This window comes from Oncorhynchus mykiss, chromosome 29, assembly GCF_057628025.1.
Source record: "Oncorhynchus mykiss isolate SJ-2025 chromosome 29, ASM5762802v1, whole genome shotgun sequence".
NCBI classification, from domain to species: domain Eukaryota; kingdom Metazoa; phylum Chordata; class Actinopteri; order Salmoniformes; family Salmonidae; genus Oncorhynchus; species Oncorhynchus mykiss.
Genome location: NC_143050.1, coordinates 2977501 through 2998071, shown reverse-complemented (window position 1 = coordinate 2998071; position 20571 = coordinate 2977501). Strand labels below are relative to the sequence as shown.

Genomic DNA, 20571 nt, shown 5'->3' with positions numbered 1-20571 from the left:
ATAGTCAATATCACTATGTGTTCAGCACTTTTGGAATGTACAGTGACAGAATGCAGAACATGGGCAGCTCTTACAGTATTTTCCCTGTACACCAAGTCAGAACAGTAGGATAAATAAAGGGGGCATATACAGTTGAAGTCGGAAGTTTACATACACCTTCGCCAAATACATTTAAACTCAGTTTTTCACAATTCCTGACATTTAATCCTAGTAAAAAAATCGCTGTCTTAGGTCATTTAGGATCAGCACTTTATTTTAAGGATGTGAAATGTCAGAATAATAGTAGAGAGTTTGAGTTTATTTTTATTTTTACATGGACAGTGCACATTAATTAACGTTTCAGTAAAAGTGCCGGTTTTAGCCAACCGGCTAATTTTCAACCGCAGTCCCTGGGCAGGTTTTTAAAAACAATTACAATACAGACAATCAATGAGCAGTGAGCACACACAGAGCAACAGAGGACCATGCCTCAGGAGCCCTAGGATCATTTATTTATTTATTTTTATTTATTTTACCTTTATTTACCCAGGTAGGCAAGTTGAGAACAAGTTCTCATTTACAATTGCGACCTGGCCAAGATAAAGCAAAGCAGTTCGACAGATACAACGACACAGAGTTACACATGGAGTAAAACAAACATACAGTCAATAATACAGTATAAACAAGTCTATATACAATGTGAGCAAATGAGGTGAGAAGGGAGGTAAAGGCAAAAAAGGCCATGGTGGCAAGGTAAATACAATATAGCAAGTAAAACACTGGAATGGTAGTTTTGCAACGGAAGAATGTGCAAAGTAGAAATACAAATAATGGGGTGCAAAGGAGCAAAATAAATAAATAAATTAAATACAGTTGGGAAAGAGGTAGTTGTTTGGACTAAATTATAGGTGGTCTATGTACAGGTGCAGTAATCTGTGAGCTGCTCTGACAGTTGGTGCTTAAAGCTAGTGAGGGAGATAAGTGTTTCCAGTTTCAGAGATTTTTGTAGTTCGTTCCAGTCATTGGCAGCAGAGAACTGGAAAGAGAGGCGGCCAAAGAAATAATTGGTTTTGGGGGTGACTAGAGAGATGTACCTGCTGGAGCGTGTGCTACAGGTGGGAGATGCTATGGTGACCAGCGAGCTGAGATAAGGGGGGACTTTACCTAGCAGGGTCTTGTAGATGACATGGAGCCAGTGGGTTTGGCGACGAGTATGAAGCGAGGGCCAGCCAACGAGAGCGTACAGGTCGCAATGGTGGGTAGTATATGGGGCTTTGGTGACAAAACGGATTGCACTGTGATAGACTGCATCCAATTTGTTGAGTAGGGTATTGGAGGCTATTTTGTAAATGACATCGCCAAAGTCGAGGATTGGTAGGATGGTCAGTTTTACAAGGGTATGTTTGGCAGCATGAGTGAAGGATGCTTTGTTGCGAAATAGGAAGCCAATTCTAGATTTAACTTTGGATTGGAGATGTTTGATATGGGTCTGGAAGGAGAGTTTACAGTCTAACCAGACACCTAAGTATTTGTAGTTGTCCACGTATTCTAAGTCAGAGCCGTCCAGAGTAGTGATGTTGGACAGGCGGGTAGGTGCAGGTAGCGATCGGTTGAAGAGCATGCATTTAGTTTTACTTGTATTTAAGAGCAATTGGAGGCCACGGAAGGAGAGTTGTATGGCATTGAAGCTTGCCTGGAGGGTTGTTAACACAGTGTCCAAAGAAGGGCCGGAAGTATACAGAATGGTGTCGTCTGCGTAGAGGTGGATCAGAGACTCACCAATCAATCAATCAATCAAATTTATTTTATATAGCCCTTCGTACATCAGCTGATATCTCAAAGTGCTGTACAGAAACCCAGCCTAAAACCCCAAACAGCAAGCAATGCAGGTGAAGAAGCACGGTGGCTAGGAAAAACTCCCTAGAAAGGCCAAAACCTAGGAAGAAACCTAGAGAGGAACCAGGCTATGTGGGGTGGCCAGTCCTCTTCTGGCTGTGCCGGGTGGAGATTATAACAAAACATGGTCAAGATGTTCAAATGTTCATAAATGACCAGCATGGTCGAATAATAATAAGGCAGAATAGTTGAAACTGGAGCAGCAGCACAGTCAGGTGGACTGGGGACAGCAAGGAGTCATCATGTCAGGTATTCCTGGGGCATGGTCCTAGGGCTCAGGTCCTCCGAGAGAGAGAAAGAAAGAGAGAATTAGAGAGAGCATATGTGGGATGGCCAGTCCTCTTCTGGCTGTGCCGGGTGGAGATTATAACAGAACATGGCCAAGATGTTCAAATGTTCATAAATGATCAGCATGGTTGAATAATAATAAGGCAGAACAGTTGAAACTGGAGCAGCAGCACAGCCAGGTGGACTGGGGACAGCAAGGAGTCATCATGTCAGGTAGTCCTGGGGCATGGTCCTAGGGCTCAGGTCCTCCGAGAGAGAGAAAGAGAGAAGGAGAGAATTAGAGAACGCACACTTAGATTCACACAGGACACCGAATAGGACAGGAGAAGTACTCCAGATATAACAAACTGACCCTAGCCCCCCGACACATAAACTACTGCAGCATAAATACTGGAGGCTGAGACAGGAGGGGTCAGGAGACACTGTGGCCCACTCCGAGGACACCCCCGGACAGGGCCAAACAGGAAGGATATAACCCCACCCACTTTGCCAAAGCACAGCCCCCACACCACTAGAGGGATATCTTCAACCACCAACATACCATCCTGAGACAAGGCTGAGTATAGCCCACAAAGACCTCCGCCACGGCACAACTTAAGGGGGGGGGGGGGCCAACCCAGACAGGATGACCACATCAGTGACTCAACCCACTCAGGTGACGCACCCCCTCCAGGGACGGCATGAGAGAGCCCCAGTAAAGCCAGTGACTCAGCCCCTGTAATAGGGTTAGAGGCAGAGAATCCCAGTGGAAAGAGGGGAACCGGCCAGGCAGAGACAGCAAGGGTGGTTCGTTGCTCCAGAGCCTTTCCGTTCACCCTCCCACTCCTGGGCCAGACTACACTCAATCATATGACCCACTGAAGAGATGAGTCTTCAGTAGAGACTTAAAGGTTGAGACCGAGTTTGCGTCTCTGACATGGGTAGGCAGACCGTTCCATAAAAATGGAGCTCTATAGGAGAAAGCCCTGCCTCCAGCTGTTTGCTTAAAAATTCTAGGGACAATTAGGAGGCCTGCGTCTTGTGACCGTAGCTTACGTGTAGGTATGTACGGCAGGACCAAATCAGAGAGATAGATAGGAGCAAGCCCATGTAATGCTTTGTAGGTTAGCAGTAAAACCTTGAAATCAGCCCTTGCTTTGACAGGAAGCCAGTGTAGAGAGGCTAGCACTGGAGTAATATGATCAAATTTTTTGGTTCTAGTCAGGATTCTAGCAGCCGTATTTAGCACTAACTGAAGTTTATTTAGTGCTTTATCCGGGTAGCCGGAAAGTAGAGCATTGCAGTAGTCTAACCTGGAAGTGACAAAAGCATGGATTAATTTTTCTGCATCATTTTTGGACAGAAAGTTCCTGATTTTTGCAATGTTACGTAGATGGAAAAAAGCTGTCCTTGAAATGGTCTTGATATGTTCTTCAAAAGAGAGATCAGGGTCCAGAGTAACGCCGAGGTCCTTCACAGTTTTATTTGAGACGACTGTACAACCATTAAGATTAATTGTCAGATTCAACAGAAGATCTCTTTGTTTCTTGGGACCTAGAACAAGCATCTCTGTTTTGTCCGAGTTTAAAAGTAGAAAGTTTGCAGCCATCCACTTCCTTATGTCTGAAACACATTCTTCTAGCAAGGGCAATTTTGGGGCTTCACCATGTTTAATTGAAATGTACAGCTGTGTGTCATCCGCATAGCAGTGAAAGTTAACATTAGCAGCAAGAGCGACCTCATTGATGTATACAGAGAAGAGAGTCGGTCCAAGAATTGAACCCTGTGGCACCCCCATAGAGACTGCCAGAGGTCCGGACAACAGACCCTCCGATTTGACACACTGAACTCTATCAGAGAAGTAGTTGGTGAACCAGGCGAGGCAATCATTTGAGAAACCAAGGCTGTTGAGTCTGCCGATGAGGATGTGGTGATTGACAGAGTCGAAAGCCTTGGCCAGATCAATGAATACGGCTGCACAGTAATGTTTCTTATCGATGGCGGTTAAGATATCGTTTAGGACCTTGAGCGTGGCTGAGGTGCACCCATGACCAGCTCTGAAACCAGATTGCATAGCAGAGAAGGTATGGTGAAATGGTCGGTAATCTGTTTGTTGACTTGGCTTTCGAAGACCTTAGAAAGGCATGGTAGGACAGATATAGGTCTGTAGCAGTTTGGGTCAAGAGTGTCCCCCCCTTTGAAGAGGGGGATGACCGCAGCTGCTTTCCAATCTTTGGGAATCTCAGACGACACGAAAGAGAGGTTGAACAGGCTAGTAATAGGGGTGGCAACAATTTCGGCAGATAATTTTAGAAAGAAAGGGTCCAGATTGTCTAGCCCGGCTGATTTGTAGGGGTCCAGATTTTGCAGCTCTTTCAGAACATCAGCTGAATGGATTTGGGAGAAGGAGAAATGGGGAAGGCTTGGGCGAGTTGCTGTTGGGGGTGCAGTGCTGTTGACAGGGGTAGGAGTAGCCAGGTGGAAAGCATGGCCAGCAGTAGAAAAATGCTTATTGAAATTTTCAATTATGGTGGATTTATCAGTGGTGACAGTGTTTCCTATCTTCAGTGCAGTGGGCAGCTGGGAGGAGGTGTTCTTATTCTCCATGGACTTTACAGTGTCCCAGAACTTTTTTGAGTTAGTGTTGCAAGAAGCAAATTTCTGCTTGAAAAAGCTAGCCTTGGCTTTCCTAACTGCCTGTGTATAATGGTTTCTAGCTTCCCTGAACAGCTGCATATCACGGGGGCTGTTCGATGCTAATGCAGAACGCCATAGGATGTTTTTGTGTTGGTTAAGGGCAGTCAGGTCTGGGGAGAACCAAGGGCTATATCTGTTCCTGGTTCTAAATTTCTTGAATGGGGCCTGTTTATTTAAGATGGTTAGGAAGGCATTTAAAAAAAATATCCAGGCAGCAGGAGCGATAGAGATACTCCTAATGATCGGCTATGAAAAGCCAACTGACATTTACTCCTGAGGCGCTGCTGACCTGTTGCACCCTCGACAACCACTGTGATTATTATTATTTGACCCTGCTGGTCATCTAAGAACATTTGAACATCTTGGCCATATTCTGTTATACTCTCCACCCGGCACAGCCAGAAGAGGACTGGCCACCCCTCATAGCCTGGTTCCTCTCTAGGTTTCTTCCTAGGTTCTGGCCTTTCTAGGGAGTTTTCCTAGCCACCGTGCTTCTACACCTGCATTGCTTGCCGTTTGGGGTTTTATGCTGGGTTTCTGTACAGCACTTTGTGACATCAGCTGATGTAAGAAGGGCTTTATAAATACATATGATTGATTGATTGATAGGACAAGCAAGACATAGCATGCAGACAGAGCAACATAGCACATAAAGCAACAAGACAAAACCCATAAATGCAACAAAGTGTTTCCACACCTCACAAGCTACAGATAACAGACAACATGGAAAGAAGCAATACACAGCTAGGGATTATGATCACAAATCTGATTGACCTTTAGCCATGTCTTCATGCATTTTGTGAAAGTGTGATATGTGGTGCAGTTGTGTGTCTGATGGCAGTGTATTCCAGACATGGGAAGCTCTCACAGAGAAAGCAGATTTACTAAAGGTGCTTTTCCTTAGGGGAACTATACAGTCACCTCTCATGGCAGACCTTGTGGATCTGCTGCCATATGTTTGGGTTTTCTGTTTAACAGAAGTACTGAGTGGAGGGGGAGGAGCCAGGCCATTTAGGATCTTGAATACAAGACATGCGTCGGTGTATTGCACAAGATTTTCCCAACTCAGGAGCTCATGCTTTCTGAGGATGTAACAGTGATGATGACTATTGGTCTTCCTATCAAGCACTTTGAGAGCCTGTTTGTAGACAGACTGAATAGGTTTTAATGTTGTACAGCAAGCTTGGGCCCAACTAGTCAAGCAGTATGTTAAGTGAGGGAGTATCATAGATTTGAAGTACAGTTTTGCTACCTCTGTAGTCAAATTAGCTAGGTTGAATTTGGTTATTTGAATTACCCTTTTCACATGCTTTTTAAAAGAGAGGTTGGAATCAAGTATCATGCCAAGGGACTTAAAATCAGATACCACCTGGAGCTTCACCCCTGACACATAGACATCTGGCTCAGTAGCATCTGTTGCCCTCTTTGTGAAGAACATGCAAACAGTTTTTTTCACATTGAGATGCAAACATGAGTCACTGAGTCACTTTGTAACCTGGACCATTACAGTAGTGAGTTCTTGTGCAGCTTGTTGTTTGCTCTTTCCATGCACATATATCACTGTATCATCTGCATACATTTGAACTTCAGACCCAGTACAGACAGAAGGCAGATCATTAATGTACAGGCTGAACAGAAGGGGCCCCAGTATTGACCCTTGGGGCACGCCCAGATCATAGCTAAGAGTGGGCGACAGCTCATTGCTCACTCTGACACACTGAGTTCTGCCTTCAAGGTATCTCATCCATCTCAAGGCATCGGGGGAAAAGTTGAACTTGGATAATTTTGTGATGAGAACCTCATGGTTAACAGGATCAAAAGCCTTCCTTAGGTCCAGAAACACAGCCCCAACAACGCCCCCTTTGTCCATCTTGGACTTCACATTTTCCAGAAGAAAGCAGTTGGCCGTTTCTGTGGAGTGTTTCGCTCTGAAGCCAAACTGCATGGAGTGTAATGTGAAGGGGCTGTTGTTGAGGTGGGCAATCAGTTGTTCTGCTACACACATTTCAGCAACCTTTGACACCACAGCTAGTATACTAATGGGCCTGTAGTTACTCACGTCAGCAGGGTCGCCTGATTTAAAGATGGCCGTTATTATGGCCGACTTCCATACCCTTGGAAACACACCGAGACCAATAGATGTGTTGGTGACCTTAGTAAATGGGGCCAATGAGTGAGTTTGTAGTTTTTAAGAAAGGTAGGTAGAGTCCAGCCCAAACGCATCTTTGGTTTTAGAGTTCTTTAGTGAGCTAATCAGAGAGAATTATTTATTTCATCACATTCCAATTGGGTCAGAAGTTTACATATACTCAATTAGTATTTGGTAGCATTGGGTCAAACATTTTGGGTAGCCTCTCACAAGCATCCCAAAATAAGTTGGGTGAACTTTGGCCCATTCCTCCTGACAAAGCTGGTGTAACTGAGTCAGGTTTGTAGGCCTCCTTGCTCGCACACACTTTTTCAGTTCTGCCCACAGATTTTCTATAGGATTGAGGTCAGGGCTTTGGAATGGCCACTCCAATACCTTGACTTTGTTGTCCTTAAACCATTTTGCCACAACTTTGGAAGTATGCTGGGGGTCATTGTCCATTTGGAAGACCCATTTGCGACCAAGCTTTAACTTCCTGACTGATGTCTTGAGATGTTGCTTCAATATATCCACATCATTTTCCATCCACATCATTTTCCATCCTCATGTTGCCATCTATTTTGTGAAGTGCACCAGGCCCTCCTGCAGCAAAGCACCCCCACAACATGATGCTGCCACCCCGTGCTTCATGGTTGGGATGGTGTTCTTCGGCTTGCAAGCCTCCCCCTTTTTCCTCCAAACATAACGATGGTCATTATGGCCAAACAGTTCTATTTTTGTTTCATCAGACCAGAGGACATTTCTCCAAAAAGTATGATCTTTGTTCCCATGTGCAGTTTCAAACTGTAGTCTGGCTTTTTGAAGCGGTTTTGGAGCAGTGGCTTCTTCCTTGCTGAGCGGCCTTTCAGGTTATGTTGATATAGGACTTGTGTTACTGTGGATATAGATACTTTTGTACCTGTTTCCTCCAGCATCTTCACAAGGCCCTTTGCTGTTGTTCTGTGATTAATTAGCACTTTTCGCACCAAAGTATGTTCATCTCTAGGAGACAGAACGCGTCTCCTTCCTGAGCGGTTTGACGGCTGCTTGGTCCCATGGTGTTTATACTGCGTACTATTGTTTGTACAGTTGAACGTGGTACCTTCATGCGTTTGGAAATTGCTCCCAAGGATGAACCAGACTTTTGGAGGTCTACATTTTTTTCTCTGAGGTCTTGGCTGATTTCATTTGATTTTCCCATGACGTCAAGCAAAGAGGCATTGAGTTTGAAGGTAGGCCTTGAAATACATCCACAGGTATACCTCCAATTGACTCAAATGATGTCAATTAGCCTATCAGAAGCTTCTAAAGCCATGACATCACTTTCTGGAATACAAAGGCACAGTCAACTTTGTGAAAGCTGTTTAAAGGCACAGTCAACTTAGTGTATGTGAACACTTAGTATTAATTTCTTAGCTAGAGTATACATATCTCCCTGGCATATTACATCATTTATGCAGCAGCATATAAGACATGTTTGGACTCACATTGTTGTGATGTGCTCCCTTGAACAGGAAGATGGCGGGGGCGGTCCTCCGTGGGAAAATGTTGTCATCAAAGGAAGGGAAAGAGAAAGATTTACAATTCCTAGTTGGATTACCATTCAAGTTTAACACTTCTGGTCTGTAGTCTGTAGCTTCAAACGTATGTGATGCTGCCATGAGAGCAGGCCAGCAGTGGAGAATACCCAGCAGTGGAGAATACCCAGCAGTGGAGAATACCCAGCAGTGGAGAATACCCAGCAGTGGAGAATACCCAGCAGTGGAGAATACCCAGCAGTGGAGAATACCCAGCAGTGGAGAATACCCAGCAGTGGAGAATACCCAGCAGTGGAGAATACCCAGCAGTGGAGAATACCCAGCAGTGGAGAATACCCTCTCTGTGCTTGCAAAGCCACTGGGGATGCTAAACACCCTTCGGGCCACTCTTGTCATGCCGGGCAGAGACGCAGAGCTATTATGTTTTTTTCTAGAGAAGGATTTTAGGGTACATAACCCTATCAAAATGGAAAGCTTCTTGAAAGAGGTAATATGTCAGGCCTATTGGGCCAAAATCAATGATAGCCTACTGTATAGATCAGGGGTACTCAACTCTGACCCTACGAGGTCCGGAGGCTGCTCGTATTCAACTCTGACCCTACGAGGTCCGGAGTCTGCTCGTATTCAACTCTGACCCTACGAGGTCCGGAGTCTGCTCGTATTCAACTCTGACCCTACGAGGTCCGGAGTCTGCTCGTATTCAACTCTGACCCTACGAGGTCCGGAGTCTGCTCGTATTCAACTCTGACCCTACGAGGTCCGGAGTCTGCTCGTATTCAACTCTGACCCTACGAGGTCCAGAGTCTGCTGGTATTCACCTCTGACCCTACAAGGTCCAGAGTCTGCTGGTTTTCAACTCTGACCCTACGAGGTCCAGAGTCTGCTGGTATTCACCTCTGACCCTACGAGGTCCAGAGTCTGCTGGTATTCACCTCTGAACCTACGAGGTCCAGAGTCTGCTGGTATTCACCTCTGACCCTACAAGGTCCAGAGTCTGCTGGTTTTCAACTCTGACCCTACGAGGTCCAGAGTCTGCTGGTATTCACCTCTGACCTTACGAGGTCCAGAGTCTGCTGGTATTCAACTCTGACCCTACAAGGTCCAGAGTCTGCTCGTATTCACCTCTGACCCTACGAGGTCCAGAGTCTGCTGGTATGCACCTCTGACCCTACGAGGTCCAGAGTCTGCTGGTTTTCAACTCTGACCCTACGAGGTCCAGAGTCTGCTGGTATTCACCTCTGACCCTACGAGGTCCAGAGTCTGCTGGTATTCACCTCTGACCCTACAAGGTCCAGAGTCTGCTCGTATTCAACTCTGACCCTACGAGGTCCGGAGTCTGCTCGTATTCAACTCTGACCCTACGAGGTCCGGAGTCTGCTCGTATTCAACTCTGACCCTACGAGGTCCGGAGTCTGCTCGTATTCAACTCTGACCCTACGAGGTCCGGAGTCTGCTCGTATTCAACTCTGACCCTACGAGGTCCAGAGTCTGCTGGTATTCACCTCTGACCCTACAAGGTCCAGAGTCTGCTGGTTTTCAACTCTGACCCTACGAGGTCCAGAGTCTGCTGGTATTCACCTCTGACCCTACGAGGTCCAGAGTCTGCTGGTATTCACCTCTGAACCTACGAGGTCCAGAGTCTGCTGGTATTCACCTCTGACCCTACAAGGTCCAGAGTCTGCTGGTTTTCAACTCTGACCCTACGAGGTCCAGAGTCTGCTGGTATTCACCTCTGACCTTACGAGGTCCAGAGTCTGCTGGTATTCAACTCTGACCCTACAAGGTCCAGAGTCTGCTCGTATTCACCTCTGACCCTACGAGGTCCAGAGTCTGCTGGTATGCACCTCTGACCCTACGAGGTCCAGAGTCTGCTGGTATTCACCTCTGACCCTACGAGGTCCAGAGTCTGCTGGTATTCACCTCTGACCCTACAAGGTCCAGAGTCTGCTGGTTTTCAACTCTGACCCTACGAGGTCCAGAGTCTGCTGGTATTCACCTCTGACCCTACGAGGTCCAGAGTCTGCTGGTATTCACCTCTGACCCTACAAGGTCCAGAGTCTGCTCGTATTCAACTCTGACCCTACGAGGTCCAGAGTCTGCTGTTATTCTGTTCCACCTGATAATGAATTGAACACACCTGGTGTCCCAGGTCTAAATCAAGCCCTGGTTAGAGAGAAACAATGAAAAAATTCAGTGGAACTTTGAGGTCCATAGTTGAGTTTGAGGGGTAATAGAAAATAGAATGACAGTGAATTACATTTTTTAAGAGATCTGGTTTTTAATTTATAAATACTTTGCTACAATAACACACATAGCAGACTAGCCAACCACCTCATTCATTTCTGTTAGCATGTTCACCTAGTAAGTTTTGAATGGTAATTATTTCATTAGGAGAATGACATTTTTATGTTTTACTTTTGCCTTCTTCAGTGTGTATTCAGGTAGACCAGAGCCCTATACTACGAAGAGATAGTGAGTTCAACTCAGGTCATAAGAAAGAAGAGATAGAGATGAACGAAAGTTACCTCACTGAGTTCAACTCAGGTTATAAGAAAGTGGCTCACCTTTTATCCATTTAAATAAACTGCATTCTGAAAGTTATCGGACACTTTTCCCCACATTGTGTTACGTTACAGCCTTCTTCTTACAGCCTTCTTCTTCTTACAGCCCTCTTCTTCTTACAGCCTTCTTCTTCTTACAGCCTTCTTACAGCCTTCTTCGTCTTACAGCCTTCTTCTTCTTACAGCCCTCTTCTTCTTACAGCCTTCTTCTTCTTACAGCCTTCTTCTTCTTACAGCCTTCTTCTTCTTACAACCTTCTTCTTCTTACAGCCTTCTTCGTCTTACATCCTTCTTCTTCTTACAGCCTTCTTCTTCTTACAGCCTTCTTCGTCTTACAGCCTTCTTCTTCTTACAGCCTTCTTCTTCTTACAGCCTTCTTCTTCTTACAGCCTTCTTCTTCTTACAGCCTTCTTTGTCTTACAGCCTTCTTCTTCTTACAGCCTTCTTCTTCTTACAGCCTTCTTCTTCTTACAGCCTTCTTCTTCTTACAGCCTTCTTCTTCTTACAGCCTTCTTTGTCTTACAGCCTTCGTTGTCTTACAGCCTTCTTCTTCTTACAGCCTTCTTCTTCTTACAGCCTTCTTCTTCTTACAGCCTTCTTCGTCTTACAGCCTTCTTCTTCTTACAGCCTTCTTACAGCCTTCTTCTTCTTACAGCCTTCTTCTTCTTACAGCCTTCTTCGTCTTACAGCCTTCTTCTTCTTACAGCCTTCTTCTTCTTACAGCCTTCTTCTTCTTACAGCCTTCTTCTTACAGCCTTCTTCGTCTTACAGCCTTCTTCTTCTTACAGCCTTCTTCTTCTTACAGCCTTCTTCTTCTTACAGCCTTCTTCTTCTTACAGCCTTCTTCTTCTTACAGCCTTCTTCTTCTTACAGCCTTCTTCTTCTTACAGCCTTCTTCTTCTTACAGCCTTCTTCTTCTTACAGCCTTCTTCTTCTTACAGCCTTCTTCGTCTTACAGCCTTCTTCTTCTTACAGCCTTCTTCTTCTTACAGCCTTCTTCTTCTTACAGCCTTCTTCGTCTTACAGCCTTCTTCTTCTTACAGCCTTCTTCTTCTTACAGCCTTCTTCGTCTTACAGCCTTCTTCTTCTTACAGCCTTCTTCTTCTTACAGCCTTCTTCGTCTTACAGCCTTCTTCTTCTTACAGCCTTCTTCGTCTTACAGCCTTCTTCTTCTTACAGCCTTCTTCTTCTTACAGCCTTCTTCTTCTTACAGCCTTCTTCTTCTTACAGCCTTCTTCTTCTTACAGCCTTCTTCGTCTTACAGCCTTCTTCTAAACTCACTTTTTTTTCCCATTATCCCCCTCATCAATCTACTCACAATACCCCATAATGACAAAGCAAAAACATGTTTTTAGAAATATCACTTTTACATAAGTATTCAGACCCTTTACTCAGTACTTTGTTGAATCACCGTTGGCAGGGATTACAGCCTCCAGTCTTCTTGGGTCTGACGCTACAAGCTTGGCACACCTGTATTTGGGGAGTTTCTCCCATTCTACTCTGCAGATCCTATCAAGCTCTGTCAGGTTGGATGGGGAGCTCCGTCTCACAGCTATTTTCAGGTCTCTCCAGAGATGTTCGATCGGGTTCAAGTCTGGGTTCTGGCTGGGTCACTCAAGGACATTCAGAGACTTGACCCGAAGCCATTCCTGTGTTGTCTTGGCTGTGTGCTTAGGGTCGTTGTCCTGTTGGAAGGTGAACCTTTTCCCCAGTCTGAGGGTCTGAGAGCTCTGGAGCAGGTTTTCAATAAGGATTTTTCTGTACTTTGCTCCGTTTGTCTTTCCCTCAATCCTGACTAGTCTCCCAGTCCCTGCCTCCTGAAAGACATCCCCACAGCATGATGCTGCCACCACCATGCTTCACCGTAGGGATGGTGCCAGGTTTGCTCCAGGCGTGACGCTTGGCATTCAGGCCGAAGAGTTCAATCTTGTTTTCCTCAGACCAGAGAATCTTGTTTCTCATGGGCTGAGAGTCCTTTAAGTGCTTTTTGACAAACTCCAAGCAGGGGCATGTGCCTTTTACTGAGGAGTGGCTTCCGTCTGGTCGCTCTACCATAAAGGCCTGATTGGTGGAGTGCTGCAGAGATGGTTGTCCTTCTGAAAGGTTCTCCCATCTGCACAGAGGAAGTCTGGATGATAAATGGAAACAGGATGCACCTGAGCTCAATTTTGAGTCTCATAGCAAAGGGTCTGAATACTTATGTTAATAAGATATTTCTGGGGGTTTTTGCACAAAGAAATAAAAAAAATTCTAAAAACCTGTCATCCCCTGTCATTATGGGGTATTGTGATGTCATTATAGGGTATTGTGATGTCATTATGGGGTATTGTGATGTCATTATGGGGTATTGTGTGTAGATTTTTATTTTGTTTTTTATACATTAAAGAATAAGGCTGTAACATAACAAAATGTGGAAATAGTGAAGGGGTCTGAATACTTTCAGAATGCTCTGTACATAGGTCAGCAACCTCTAACGTGCAGGGTTGAGTAAGAAGGTGGGTACTGTATGGAGACCTTCTAGTGACAGGGACTATGTTCAGGGCAGGGTACTGGATGGAGGCCTTCTAGTGACAGGGACTATGTTCAGGGCAGGGTACTGGATGGAGGTCTTCTAGTGACAGGGACTATGTTCAGGGCAGGGTACTGGATGGAGGCCTTCTAGTGACAGGGACTATGTTCAGGGCAGGGTACTGGATGGAGGTCTTCTAGTGACAGGGACTATGTTCAGGGCAGGGTACTGGATGGAGGCCTTCTAGTGACAGGGACTATGTTCAGGGCAGGGTACTGGATGGAGGCCTTCTAGTGACCGGGACTACGTTCAGGGCAGGGTACTGGATGGAGGCCTGCTAGTGACAGGGACTATGTTCAGGGCAGGGTACTGGATGGAGGCCTGCTAGTGACAGGGACTATGTTCAGGGCTGGGTACTGGATGGAGGTCTTCTAGTGACAGGGACTATGTTCAGGGCAGGGTACTGGATGGAGGCCTTCTAGTGACCGGGACTATGTTCAGGGCAGGGTACTGGATGGAGGCCTGCTAGTGACAGGGACTATGTTCAGGGCAGGGTACTGGATGGAGGCCTGCTAGTGACAGGGACTACGTTCAGGGCAGGGTACTGGATGGAGGCCTGCTAGTGACAGGGACTACGTTCAGGGCAGGGTACTGGATGGAGGCCTGCTAGTGACAGGGACTACGTTCAGGGCTGGGTACTGGATGGAGGCCTGCTAGTGACAGGGACTATGTTCAGGGCAGGGTACTGGATGGAGGTCTTCTAGTGACAGGGACTATGTTCAGGGCAGGGTACTGGATGGAGGTCTTCTAGTGACAGGGACTATGTTCAGGGCAGGGTACTGGGTGGAGGCCTGCTAGTGACAGGGACTACGTTCAGGGCAGGGTACTGGATGGAGGCCTGCTAGTGACAGGGACTACGTTCAGGGCAGGGTACTGGATGGAGGCCTGCTAGTGACAGGGACTACGTTCAGGGCAGGGTACTGGATGGAGGCCTGCTAGTGACAGGGACTATGTTCAGGGCAGGGTACTGGATGGAGGCCTGCTAGTGACACGACCATTTTTGACACGACCATTCAGGACTTCCACAACTTGCGTCGATTCGAACTCGGGGATCACCTTACGCCATCTCTCCGCATCCACATTTGAAGTCACGTGATTGGCCGGCCTGACAACAGCAGAGCGTGTGCTGTATCTTACATTATGATTTTCCTCTTTACGACTCTGATCAAGTAAAACATTGTGACAGTGTCCGTAACGGCTATTATATCTTATTGTTTAAGGGAAATCTCCATTGACTCTCCATTCATTTGGTCCATCCAGCCCCGTACGGCTGGGGAGCAATCAGACCCAATTATTCCTTGCCGGAGGACCCGTCGTGACCCGGCACGTCCAGCAGAGGGAGCCAGCCACCTGCCGCGTGATGGAGACTCCATATGTCACCAGGCCTCGCAGTACGCCACAACACTTAAATATGATATTCATAGGGAATTGTGTATAGTTATGACATCATACTAGCACACTGAACAATGCCTGGGATTTACTGTGTCTCTCTTGGGCTTCTAATGGATTTTTCTTCTTCTGGAGCTGTACTCAGTCTGGGTTCGGGGAACCAGCTTAGAAAGTAGCAGGGCTTTCACCAGCAGAGGACCCCCCCCAACTAGAACGGTAGCATCTCTCTCTAGCCCCCCCCCCCACCCCCCCCCCCCACCAACCCCCCAACTAGAACGGTAGCATCTCTCTCTAGCCCCCCCCCCCACCCCCCCCCCCACCAACCCCCCAACTAGAACGGTAGCATCTCTCTCTAGCCCCCCCCCCCACCCCCCCCCCACCAACCCCCCAACTAGAACGGTAGCATCTCTCTCTAGCCCCCCCCCCCCACCCCCCCCCCCACCAACCCCCCAACTAGAACGGTAGCATCTCTCTCTAGCCCCCCCAACTAGAACGGTAGCATCTCTCTCTAGCCCCTCCCCCCAACTAGAACGGTAGCATCTCTCTCTAGCCCCCCCCCCCCAACCCCCCAACTAGAACGGTAGCATCTCTCTCTAGCCACCCCAACTAGAACGGTAGCATCTCTCTCTAGCCCCCCCCCCCCCCCCCCCCCCCCCAACTAGAACGGTAGCATCTCTCTCTAGCACCCCCAACTAGAGCGGTAGCATCTCTCTAGCCCCTCCCCCAACTACAATGGTAGCATCTCTCTCTAGCCCCCCCCCCCATCCCCCAACTAGAACGGTAGCATCTCTCTCTAGCCCCCCCATCTAGAACGGTAGCATCTCTCTAGCCCCTCCCCCCAACTACAACGGTAGCATCTCTCTCTAGCCCCCCCAACTAGAACGGTAGCATCTCTCTTTAGCCCACCCCCCAACTAGAACGGTAGCATCTCTCTAGCCCCCCCCAACTAGAATGGTAGCATCTCTCTCTAGCCCCCCCCCCCCAACTAGAACGGTAGCATCTCTCTCTAGCCCCCCTCAACTAGAACGGGAGCATCTCTCTAGCCCCCCCCCCCAACTAGAACAGTAGCATCTCTCTAATCCCCCCCCACCCCAACTAGAATGGTAGCATTTCTCTCTAGCCCCCCCCCCCCCAACTAGAACGGTAGCATCTCTCTCTAGCCCCCCCAACTAGAATGGTAGCATCTCTCTCTAGCCCCCCCCCCCCCCCCCCAACTAGAGCGGTAGCATCTCTCTCTAGCCCCCCCAACTAGAATGGTAGCATTTCTCTAGCCCCCCCCCCCCCCAACTGGAACGGTAGCATCTCTCTAGCCCCCCCCTCCCCCCAAATTAGAACGGTAGCATCTCTCTCTAGCCCCCCCCGCCCCCCAACTAGAACGGCATCATCTCTATATCCCCCCCAACTAGAACGGTAGCATCTCTCTCTAGCCCCCCCCCCAACTAGAACGGTAGCATCTCTCTCTAGCCCCCCCCCCCAACTAGAACGGTAGCATCTCCCTCTAGCCCCCCCCAACTAGAACGGTAGCATCTCTCTAGCCCCCCCCCAACTAGAACGGTAGCATCTCTCTCTAGCCCCCCCCCCCCCCAACTAGAACGGTACCATCTCTCTAGCCCCCCCCCAACTACAATGGTAGCATCTCTCTAGCCCCCCCCCAACTAGAATGGTAGCATCTCCTTCTAGCCCCCCCCCCCCCCCCAACTAGAACAGTAGCATCTCTCTCTAGTCCCCCCAACTAGAATGGTAGCATTTCTCTCTAGCCCCCCCCCCACCCCCCAACTAGAACGGTAGCATCTCTCTCTAGTCCCCCCCCCCAAATAGAACGGTAGCATCTCTCTATTCCCCCCCCCCCAACTAGAATGGTAGCATTTCTCTCTAGCCCCCCCCCCCCCCCCAACTAGAACGGCATCATCTCTCTATCCCCCCCAACTAGAACGGTAGCATCTCTCTCTAGCCCCCCCCCCCCAACTAGAACGGTAGCATCTCTCTCTAGCCCCCCCCCCAACTAGAACGGTAGCATCTCTCTAGCCCCCCCCCAACTAGAACGGTAGCATCTCTCTAGCCCCCCCCCAACTAGAACGGTAGCATCTCTCTCTAGCCCCCCCCCCCAACTAGAACGGTACCATCTCTCTAGCCCCCCCCAACTACAATGGTAGCATCTCTCTAGCCCCCCCCCAACTAGAATGGTAGCATCTCCTTCTAGCCCCCCCCCCCCCCCAACTAGAACAGTAGCATCTCTCTCTAGTCCCCCCAACTAGAATGGTAGCATTTCTCTCTAGCCCCCCCCCCACCCCCCAACTAGAACGGTAGCATCTCTCTCTAGTCCCCCCCCCCAAATAGAACGGTAGCATCTCTCTATTCCCCCCCCCCCAACTAGAATGGTAGCATTTCTCTCTAGCCCCCCCCCCCCCCCCCAACTAGAACGGCATCATCTCTCTATCCCCCCCAACTAGAACGGTAGCATCTCTCTCTAGCCCCCCCCCCACCCCCCAACTAGAACGGTAGCATCTCTCTCTAGTCCCCCCCCCCAAATAGAACGGTAGCATCTCTCTATTCCCCCCCCCCCAACTAGAATGGTAGCATTTCTCTCTAGCCCCCCCCCCCCCCCCAACTAGAACGGCATCATCTCTCTATCCCCCCCAACTAGAACGGTAGCATCTCTCTCTAGCCCCCCCCCCCCCAACTAGAACGGTAGCATCTCTCTCTAGCCCCCCCCCCCAACTAGAACGGTAGCATCTCTCTAGCCCCCCCCCCAACTAGAACGGTAGCATCTCTCTAGCCCCCCCAACTAGAACGGTAGCATCTCTCTCTAGCCCCCCCCCCAACTAGAACGGTAGCATCTCTCTCTAGCCCCCCCCCCCCCCAACTAGAACGGTACCATCTCTCTAGCCCCCCCAACTAGAACGGTAGCATCTCTCTATTCCCCCCCCCCCCAAACTAGAATGGTAGCATTTCTCTCTAGCCCCCCCCCCCCCCCCAAGTAGAACGGTAGCATCCCTCTCTAGCCCCCCCCAACTAGAATGGTAGCATTTCTCTAGCCCCCCGAACTAGAACGGCATCATCTCTCTAGCCCCCCCAACTAGAACGGTAGCATCTCTCTCTAGCCCCCCCCCCAACTAGAACGGTAGCATCTCTCTAGCTCCCCCCCCCCCCAACTAGAACGGTAGCATCTCTCTCTAGCCCCCCCCCCCCCCCCCCAACTAGAACGGTACCATCTCTCTAGCCCCCCCAACTAGAACGGTAGCATCTCTCTAGCCCCCCCCCCCCAACTAGAATGGTAGCATCTCTCTAGCCCCCCCAACTAGAATGGTAGCATCTCCCTCTAGCCCCCCCCCCAACTAGAATGGTAGCATCTCTCTCTAGCCCCCCCCCAACCCCCCAACTAGAATGGTAGCATCTCTCTCTAGCCCCCCCCAACCCCCCAACTAAAATGGTAGCATCTCTCTCTAGCCCCCCCCCCCCCCAACTAGAATGGTAGCATCTCCCTCTAGCCCCCCCCCCCCCCCCCAACTAGAACGGTAGCATCTCGCTCTAGCCCCCCCCCCCCAACCCCCCAACTAGAACGGTAGCATCTCTCTCTAGCCCCCCCCCCCCCCCCCCCCAACTAGAAAGGTAGCATCTCTCTAGCCCCCCCAACTAGAACGGTAGCATCTCTCTAGTCCCCCCAACTAGAACGGTAGCATCTCTCTAGCCCCCCCCCCCCAACTAGAATGGTAGCATCTCTCTCTAGCCCCCCCCCCCAACCCCCCAACTAGAATGGTAGCATCTCTCTCTAGCCCCCCCCCCCCCCCCCAACTAGAATAGTACCATCTCTCTCTAGCCACCCCCCCCCCCCAACTAGAATGGTAGCATCTCTCTCTAGCCACCCCCCCCCCCCCCCCAACTAGAATGGTAGCATCTCTCTCTAGCCCCCCCCCAACCCCCCAACTAGAATGGTAGCATCTCTCTCTAGCCCCCCCCCCCCCAACCCCCCAACTAGAATGGTAGCATCTCTCTCTAGCCCCCCCCCCCCCCAACTAGAATGGTAGCATCTCTCTCTAGCCCCCCCCCCCCCCAACTAGAACGGTAGCATCTCTCTAGCCCCCCATCCCCCGTCTCTCTACCTCTCTCCGCAGCTTCCGTCCCACTCTCTGGTTCTCCTCTAGTCTGCATCGCATCTCTCTCCATCCACACGGAGTAAGGTATTGGACAACAGAGACAGAATAGGCTACCGTGCCCAGGAACGGACAAGACGGCAGTCTCCCAAAGCCAACTAACGCAAAACGGTAATAGGCGTTTTACTATACAGTCATTACTAATTATCTGAAAATAGCTTTGTGTGTTATTGTGACAATGTGACTTGATGGTTGTTATTTAGTGGTGAGATCCACATGCTTCCCACGGGGCAGGTGGGTAGAGAACAGCATGGTGATACCGCGCAGGAAAAAGACTCTGCATAACATGTAGGCTAGTTTTCAGCTCTAATAATGCTATTTCGGGCAGTCTTTCTTAGGCTAATCTGAGATGTTAGTAATTGTTTTACAATAATGCAACGTTTTGTGTTTACTAGCTGTACTAGGATACTTTTAGAAGGTACCTTTGCTCTATATCTGTCATGGTTTTAGCCTACTTGTCTGGCATGAAGATGTTTAAATTAAATTCATCAGATTGACACAGATAAATTATGACATTTTATATAGGCCTAAAGTGTGTGTGTCTGTGTGTGTGTGTGTGTGTGTGTACATGCCTGCAAATAAAATGTGAAAATAGTAACACAATAGTCAATGTGTGAGATAATAACATGGCTCTATACAGGAAGTACCAGGTAATAACATGGCTATATACAGGAAGTACTAGGTAATAACATGGTTATATACAGGAAGTACCAGGTAATAACATGGCTATATACAGGAAGTACCAGGTAATAACATGGCTATATACAGGAAGTACCAGGTAATAACATGGCTGTATACAGGAAGTACCAGGTAATAACATGGCTATATACAGGAAGTACCAGGTAATAACATGGCAATATGCAGGAAGTACCAGGTAATAACATGGCTATATACAGAGAGTACCAGGTAATACCGTGGTTATATACCCAGAGTACCAGTACCTAGTCAATGTGCAAGGGTAAGAGGTAGTTGAGGTAATTTAGGTAATATGTACATGTAGGTAGAGGTAAAGACTAGACAACAGGATAGATAATAAACAGTAACAGTGTGTGTGTGTGTGTGTGCGTGTGTGTGTGTGTGTGTGTGTGTGTGTGTGAGCGTATGTAGTGTGTGTGTGTGTGTGTGAGCGTATGGAGTGTGTGTGAGCGTATGTAGTGTGTGTGTGTGTGTGAGCGTATGTAGTGTGTGTGAGCGTATGTGGTGTGTGTGTGTGTGTGAGCGTATGTAGTCTGTGTGTTTGTGTGAGCGTATGTAGTGTGTGTGTGTGTGTGAGCGTATGTAGTGTGTGTGTGAGCGTATGTAGTGTGTGTGTGAGCGTATGTGGTGTGTGTGAGCATATGTAGTGTGTGTGAGCGTATGTAGTGTGTGTGAGCGTATGTAGTGTGTGTGTGTGAGC

At 48.5% G+C, this 20571-nt stretch overlaps 1 protein-coding gene across 1 annotated transcript in view; it reads left to right on the top strand.

Annotated features, from left to right (window-relative positions):
- Positions 1–19124: 19124 nt before the first annotated feature.
- Positions 19125–20571, top strand: part of mtus2a (microtubule associated tumor suppressor candidate 2a) — a 146983-nt gene continuing 145536 nt past the window's right edge. Inside the window, exon 1 of the mRNA XM_036967473.2 lies at positions 19125–19286. The gene's annotated coding sequence lies outside the window, so the exon portion shown is untranslated. The remainder of the gene's footprint in view (positions 19287–20571) is intronic.